Here is a 7,910-nt window from a genome sequence, read left to right as displayed (position 1 = left end):
TTATGAGTTCCCAATTCTTTGCATGAAGAGCAATATTTCCCCCCAAAGGGGCGGCTAAAAGATAAGTGCTTGGTAATTTTAAAAGGAAGTCATTGAGACTGTTTACCATAGGGGGGTGTCTTTTTATTTCCAGATTTGGAAGTGAAGACCCCCCATTGCTTAGTTCTGAGAGTCCCCTGGGACTGAAACCTAGTGCTTTTGGTGTGTCTGGGTTTGGCTTGAGAGGATCTGGAAGGAGCTGGAAAAGACCATTTCCTAGTAGGCCAGTGCCTACTAAATCTTGGAGGTTGCACTTGTAAGAAATCTTTAACAGTTTGCATAGATTTAGCTTTATCTTCCATCTTTTTTAGAACTTTTTCAGCCTTATTGCCAAACAGGCGGTCCTGATTTAAAGGAGCATCCAACAATTTTGCTTTAACATGATCAGGCAAAGATTGCTCCTTAAGCCAAGCATGCCTTCTAAGCACAGACCCAGTAACAGCAGCCCTGCAGGAGGCTTCTAAAGAATCAAAACAACATTGCAAAGTATGTTTTCCAACTTGTTCAGCAGAATGCAACAAATCCTGTAAATCTTTATTTTCCACACAGTCAGGAATCAACATCATTTTCTGTTTAAGCAGTAAAGTAATATGCTGTTGATATTTTAACATATGAAATTGGCAGTTTAAAGCCCTGATTGCCAAGGTTGCAGAAGTATAAACCTTCTTACCCCATCTATCCAGCGCCCTGGAATCTCTATCAGAAGGGGTAGGATTTTTAGCAGTAGAAGCCTTAATGCCCTTGGGCCCCTGAGAAATGGTTTCTGGATCTGCAACAGGATTTTTGAAAAGGAACTTGTGGGACTCAGGAACCCTGTAGTATCTGTCAGATTTACTAGGAGCCAGAGGCAGGGAATCAGGGGCCATACTGGATTCCGAAAACACATCAACAATGTCTACTACAGGAGGTATAGCCAAGGGCTTATGCTGAGGTAGAAGAAGGAAATCCCTAAGCCTCTTTTTTGAATCAGAAAAATTCCTGACTTTCCCAGTGGAAATGCTCCCTTAAGGTATGTAAAGTTTCCCCAAAAGAAAAATCCTCAGGAGGGGAAGCAGAGGGAATGGAATTCTCTACATCAGAATCCTCATAAGTAGGTATGGACAAATCCAGGTCATTAGAAGAGTCAGAAGAAACAGAATCCTGATCAGAAGATTCATAATCAAGCTCAGCCCTAGGCCTCTTGGGGGGGAGGGGGTTGACTACCCCTGATTAGAGTAATTAGATCTTCAGCCATTTTGATCATTTCTGTTTTAGGCATAGGGGACTGAACATGTGGTCTGGGCGTCAGTTTCCTAGACATAGATCAAGATTTGGGCCTTAGTAATGAAGGTGGAGTCGATTTAATATGCAAGTCTGTAGGCCTGAATGCACCCTCAGAAGCCAGTGCTTGCACAGCAGCTCCGGACACATCCAAGGTAGAGACATCCGCGGGTTCCATAGGAGAAGCCTCTCGCTGCATACTGGACAGTGAATGGGTCTCAGTAGAGGCCTGCGAATCAGAAGTAGCGGGTATCAGGGGCTGCGAAAGTGCCTCACTGAGTACTGGGCGAACTGGCGACTGGATTAGAAGAAGCATCGTCGGCAGTTTTGGACCTCGGCAGCCTGTCTCTGTCTTTATCTTTGCATTTTTTTGGAATCCTGGTAGTCGGATGGCTAACTGATGACATTTCCGGATAATTAAACCGAGAACCGAAATATTTAGAGGCAAAAATGTACCGACGACGGATAGTGCGCTGATTAAATAAAGCACAAAACCGACAGCAAGGTACGTCGTGGTCGGGGCCTAGGCAAGGAATACAGTTTAAATGAAAATCTTTGTGAGGTATTTGCTTTCCACAAGTAATGCAATTATTAACTTTTACTGACATCGGCAAGGAGCAAGAAAAAGTTTCCCCAACGGGGTACTTAGCTTTAAGTTGAAGACTTCGGTTATGAAACTCAAAAACGAAAATTTCAGGACTCGGCCGACCGGCACTTGTGAACTGCTTCTGCTTCAGGCAATGCACAGCAAGAAAGACTGGTGTAATGGCATTGGATGAATGTTTTATACCCCTGACGTCATGGAAGAAGGGACAGCAACCGATGCAGGACCCAAGACTTTGTTAATCAGGCTGATTGAGGGCAGCCTGCCAGCATATTACCCAAATGTAATGACTGCAACAGTGAAACACAAAGAACATCAGCTGAGTGCTGTGCTTTGTACACTTCATGGCAATGATGGTGAAAAAGGAGCTAGACCAAGTTTGTCCATTGTTGATATATTTTGTGACATTAAGAAAAACTTAGTGATTGGTGGGGGGATGTATGATCAGCAGTTCAGGCAGCTGAAGGCTGATGTTAAGGTGTACATATGTGGTTAGAGATGATTATTGGTAAGGCAGGATTACCGTTTAGGGTAGGGCAAGAAGGAGCCAAAACATGCTGGACATTTAATGTAGGCCAGTGCTACTGGCCAGTGTGCAGGTTTGCAAATATTGTTCCGTTTGCAGGGGTAGATGTAGTGGAGCTGTGTGTTGGCACAATGAGAGCAGATACATATTTCATGGCCTGCTTAGTCCACAAAATGGACAGAGGGGGGACAACAGGTGACATGGGCTTGGGAGGTAGAGCTAATATCATGACTTTCAGAGGACAGTTGTCTTTTCAGGGAGGGGATAATAGGACAGCCATCTCACTCCAATTAATGTATAGACTTTATGGTTACAGTTAGAGCACTACACAGGCATGTTAGCAGCTCTGGAAATTGTCAAGTTTTATAAAAGATAAACTGTAAAGCTATTTTTTTTAATTTATTACATATTTTTGATATTATTATAATTTTTTTTTTTACTATTTTCCACAAATACAAGCGAACCCAAGAATGGCAGACTGCTCCAGTTCATAAAACTTTTATTAAACTAACAGGAATGAGCACTTTCATAGATTCAACTGCTTCATCAGATAAAATCTAAATATAACTCACACCCATTAAATACCTAAACCAACTGGTCACATGCTACTCACCAATATATCCTAAAAGCAATATTCACACATAGGCAAATAAAATTACTTACTACTACAAAACTATGTATATATATATATATATATATATATATATATATATATATATATATATATATATATATATATATATATGTATGTGTGTGTGTGTGTGTGTGTGTGTGTTTATATCTGTGTGAATTTAGTGAAGCTGTAATATCCACTAGTTTTATAGCATCTGACCAGTTAATTAATTTAGGTATTTAATGAGTATGAGTTATATTTAGATTTTATCTGATGAAGCAGTTAAATCTGCGAAAGAGCTCATTCCTGTTAGTTTAATAAAATTTCTATGAACTAGAGCAGTCTGCCATTCTTGAGTTCGCTTGTACTTGTGGAATTTTATATATTGCTGTTATTCGTGGACCTGAGCTTTGGATAAAGGTTGTAGTTGTTAGTATTTTTTATCATTTTACCATTTCTTTTTGATATAATTATGTCCTCAACTTGTAAAGTGTACTTTTGTATTCTAAAAAGTGTATTTTTTTACTTTAGTTACTTTTCTATAACTGTTTTTATTTATTGTCTAACTGAGTAACTGACTGTGCTGCATTCTGGTTACTTTGTAATAAAATCTGCTGCAGACTACAGAAAACATGCCAACCCACTACAGAACTGTTTCTCCCTCCTGTAATACATCATCAGAAGCCGGGGCTAGACGGCATGGAATCAGGAAGTAACTGAACAGTTGCTCAGCAAACAGTAAACAGAAACACCAATTTATTAGACTTAATAAATATATCTTCACTGAAGTAACTAGAGTAAAAGCTACACAGTTTAGAATAAGAAAGCCCACTTTAAAAGACGAGGGCATAATTATAACAAAAAGAAATGGTAAAAAAAAAACTTTGAACTTGATCTTTAAAGTGTTGGGGGTTCTACTGAAGTATGTAGCCATTTAAAGTTAGTATGGGAGTCAGGAAGCAGTGGTTAAGGTAGGATAGGATGAGGAAGTTCAGGCAGGTAGAGTGTTGGGTCTCTTGGCAGAGCCGATTATCTCATTACAGATATCTCCATTTGAGTTGGTGCCAAAGGAGGAACCAAGTCATTTTCATCTAATTCACCATTTATCATTCCTGGAGGGGAAATTAGGCAATGAACACATTGGCAGGAAGGTGGTGAGTGTTCAGTATGCATCACTGGATGATGCAGTGGTGGCCTTCATTTCTTTCAAGGATCCTTGGTTGATGAAGCTTCACAATGAGTAAGTGTTCTGCTTACTCCCAGTAAGACAGCAAGAATGGCCTAAGCTGGACATCATTGGGAGGGCAATTTTACTTCAAAAAAGTGATGCCCGTGGGTTTTGCAGTTGGCTGCACTACTTTTGAAAAGTATAGCTCAGCAATGCAGTGAATGTGGGAGTCAGATAACCTGGAACAGAGAGAAGTCTGTCTATCTACATGATTTTCTCTTGTAGATGAAGGTAAAGAAGGTGTGCCAACAGGTCTTTAAGGCTGTTTAGTACTGTTTAATGATTTGGGTGTGACTTTGGCCAAGGATAAGCTGGAAGGCCGAGCATACATTAAGGCATTTCCCTTTTTGGGTTTATCGACTGATGGTGGGGCAGGATATTTTCATTTGCCACAGGAACATTTGGAGAAGCTGAAAGGGAAGATTGAGGTGTGGTTAGCTGCTGTTAAAGTCACGGTGAAGGCGGTAATGGAACTACTCACACTGATGAATTTTACTTGTAGGCCATAAGGCCAGGTAGGGCTTTCACTAGGTCACTGATGCAGACACTGAGAGGTAGTGGGACTTACTAAGAGAGCTAAGGAGGTTTTGGAGCAGTATAACGATGTTACCATGTGGCAAGAGAAGTGGGCTTTGTCAATTCATTTTGGATTTGCATACAGATTCAGCTGGCTGCTTAGGCATGGGAGCATATTTTAGGGAGAAATGGTTTTCAGTGTCTTGGCCTGAGCATTAGACAGGGAAGTTATTAGAAGATATTACATTTTTGGAGTTGATGCCCATTTGGGTGGTGATGGAGGTATGGCAAAAGGATTTGGCAAATATGAAAGTAGTGTTCCAATCCAATAATGTGATGGTGGAACAGGTCAGTCATGGTGCAAGTATTGTTAAGAAATTTGATTTTGGTATGCCTTAAGATCAATTTGTATTTGAATGCTAAACATTTACTTGGTAGGTTAAATGTATTAGCTGACAGTCTATCTCAGTTGCAGTTTTACAGGTTCCAGGCTGTCATTCCATAGGTGGAGGTGCAGGCAACTGCAATTCTGGAGGAGGTATGGCAGCATGTAACAGGGTAGTTGGCACAAAAGTCATGGGTGGCTTTTAGAAGGAAATCTTACAGTTCAACTTTGGGCAGCATTTGCTGCCTTTGTAGGTAATCTGACTCTCAGGAACAGGCTGTAGTTACATTGTCGATTAGGTATATGGTTTGTAGACAGCAATTCAGTAAAATGATGAGGACAATTAGGGTGCATATTTTTAGGCTGTGCTGACTAGACAAAAAATTGATTGATTTTTAAGGATGGTAATAGGTTGGTAAAGGTTAAGGGGCCTGGTAAGGAATAAGCATTTACTGATAGACAGGCAGTTATTAAAGGTGTTGTTGAAAGCTTTTTATGACATTTTCTCTTTGAGGGAAGTCTACATTTTGTGGGCAAATTTGTCGACCTTCCTGTATAAAGGGGCTTTTCAGAACTGTAAATTGTTAAGTAGATTGATGTGGTTGGAGGTGTGCATAACTCAGGATCCAGTATTAATTTAGTTGAAGTACTTTAGGATAGACCACATAGGTTAAGGGCAGCAATTATTTTTGTTGTAGAATCAGGAGATTCTTTTTTTGTCTTGTACATTTGGGGTTAACGTGGCAGAGGCTTTAGGTTGGGATAAACACTTGCTTGTGTTTAGATGTTAGTCCAGTATGCAGTGGAAGTTCAGCACTCCAGTGTCATTTTAAAGAAAGCATTGAGGAGTACAGATGTTGCTGATGCTCAGTGCTCACCTCATTCTTTTTGAATTGCCAGGGTGTCTGACTTAGCTTATGAAGGAAAGTTGATTGATGTAATTAAAGACAGGGTAGGTGGGTTTTCGATGCTTTTAGAATTTATTTAAAGTAGTCTGTGCATTGTATAATAGTTAAGTGATTTAGGTTTTGTTTATTTTGAACAACAAAGACAGGTGGCTGTTTAGAGCATTCATACAGACATTGTTCGGTGAAACGAGCTGATTTTATACCTCGTGGCTTTTTTCCCCCAATACTTTTATTGAATTTAAACACATGAAAATATTACAATCATTCTAATATAAATTTTGGTTAGATAACTATATACATTATTTACATTTGGCCTAATATGAACATTTTCCATTAAGAAATAATGAAACTTCCATTTTGTCGTGTCTTTCGGCTTTTCCTGGTTAGGGGTCGCCACAGCGGAACTCCAGTCCGCTAATGATTGGCAGTAGATTTTTATGTGCTGGCTTGCCGGGCCTAATGCACAACCTTCAATGAAGGAACGCCCATATACGCATGTCACCACACAGAAGACGCTCTGACTGAGAATCGAACGGGCAACATCTAACTGTGAGGCAACAACGCTACTGCAGCACCACCACTGCAGATAATGAAACTTCCATTTACCAATAAATAATTCAAAACATTTAAAAAACATTCAGTCAGAATTATAGAGAATGCGATGATATACCCCGTGGTTTTTTCTTGGGCCTTCACCTCGGCTGTAGGAATGTATGTCTGCATGGATTCAGAGGGATGCAATGGAGTCAATTGTTAGTTGTGAATGAATTAAAGTTTATGTCCCTGGTCTAGATATATTTACTGTGAACTTGAAAGGCAATGATCTGGGAGTTATTCCAAAGTGAAGTGTGTTGTCATGGATTGTATGTGAGCTGTTGTAGCAAATATTTCCTTGAGGGGGTAATTATTTGGTCTGCTATTATTCTCAGGCTGGTACAGAAAGATACAGAAAGGCAAGTTAAGTGTGGCAGCTGTAGAGGCAGCAAGATGGTTTACTAATCACAGGATTGCTAAAGTTTCCACATCATTGGGTATTATGGTCTTGAATGATTGGGACTTTTGTGATAAAGGTCCTGTGTGGTATTGAGCTGATGGAGTACATCGGAGTGAAACTGAGCTACATCTTTTTAATACCCACATGTCACTGCTGCTGAAGGAGGTGGTGCGTGGTGTTAAAATGGCTTAGCAAGTACTGGGAGGGATGTGGCCAGGAAAGAAAAGGGGGAACAGACTACCATTCAGGCAGCCTGGTGGGATTTTAGGGCATTAGGCCTCCATGGACAGGTAGCTTCCCCTCATTTTTTCCTGTTTGAAAGGAGAAGTAAGGATTGAGCATACTAACAATGCCTTAGTAGTTCTATTGGTTCTTGAATGTGCAGAATGTAGTTATGCCACTAATTGTTATTTAAATGTTTTAATTGCATTAGCAATGCCTGTCATTAGAACAGTTGCACGGAAGGTGAGCAGTGCTGGATGCACCTGTGAGATATTTTATTATTTGAGTATTACATGCATCTATGTCATGTATCTAGTTAAAGTGGTTTGAAGTTCATGTATTAATGTAATTTACTTGACAACAACATTGGTTACATTGCAATGTGGTCTTATTTTTGTGTCCAGGTCAGGTTTCATATACATATATAAAAAGTACAGTTATTCTGTAGCTGTGGTATATTTTAGAAACTAAAATTACTAATGTATCTATCATGAAAAATAAATGAACTTGCTTACTTGCTATGTGAACGCCACTAAATGGTCAAGAGTGCTAATCTTTTCTGTATAACTAATATATATATATATATATATATATATATATATAGAGAGAGAGAGA

This window comes from Protopterus annectens, chromosome 2.part0, assembly GCF_019279795.1.
Source record: "Protopterus annectens isolate FY-2018-M chromosome 2.part0, PAN1.0, whole genome shotgun sequence".
Lineage (NCBI taxonomy): Eukaryota > Metazoa > Chordata > Ceratodontiformes > Protopteridae > Protopterus > Protopterus annectens.
This window is presented reverse-complemented; position numbering follows the sequence as displayed.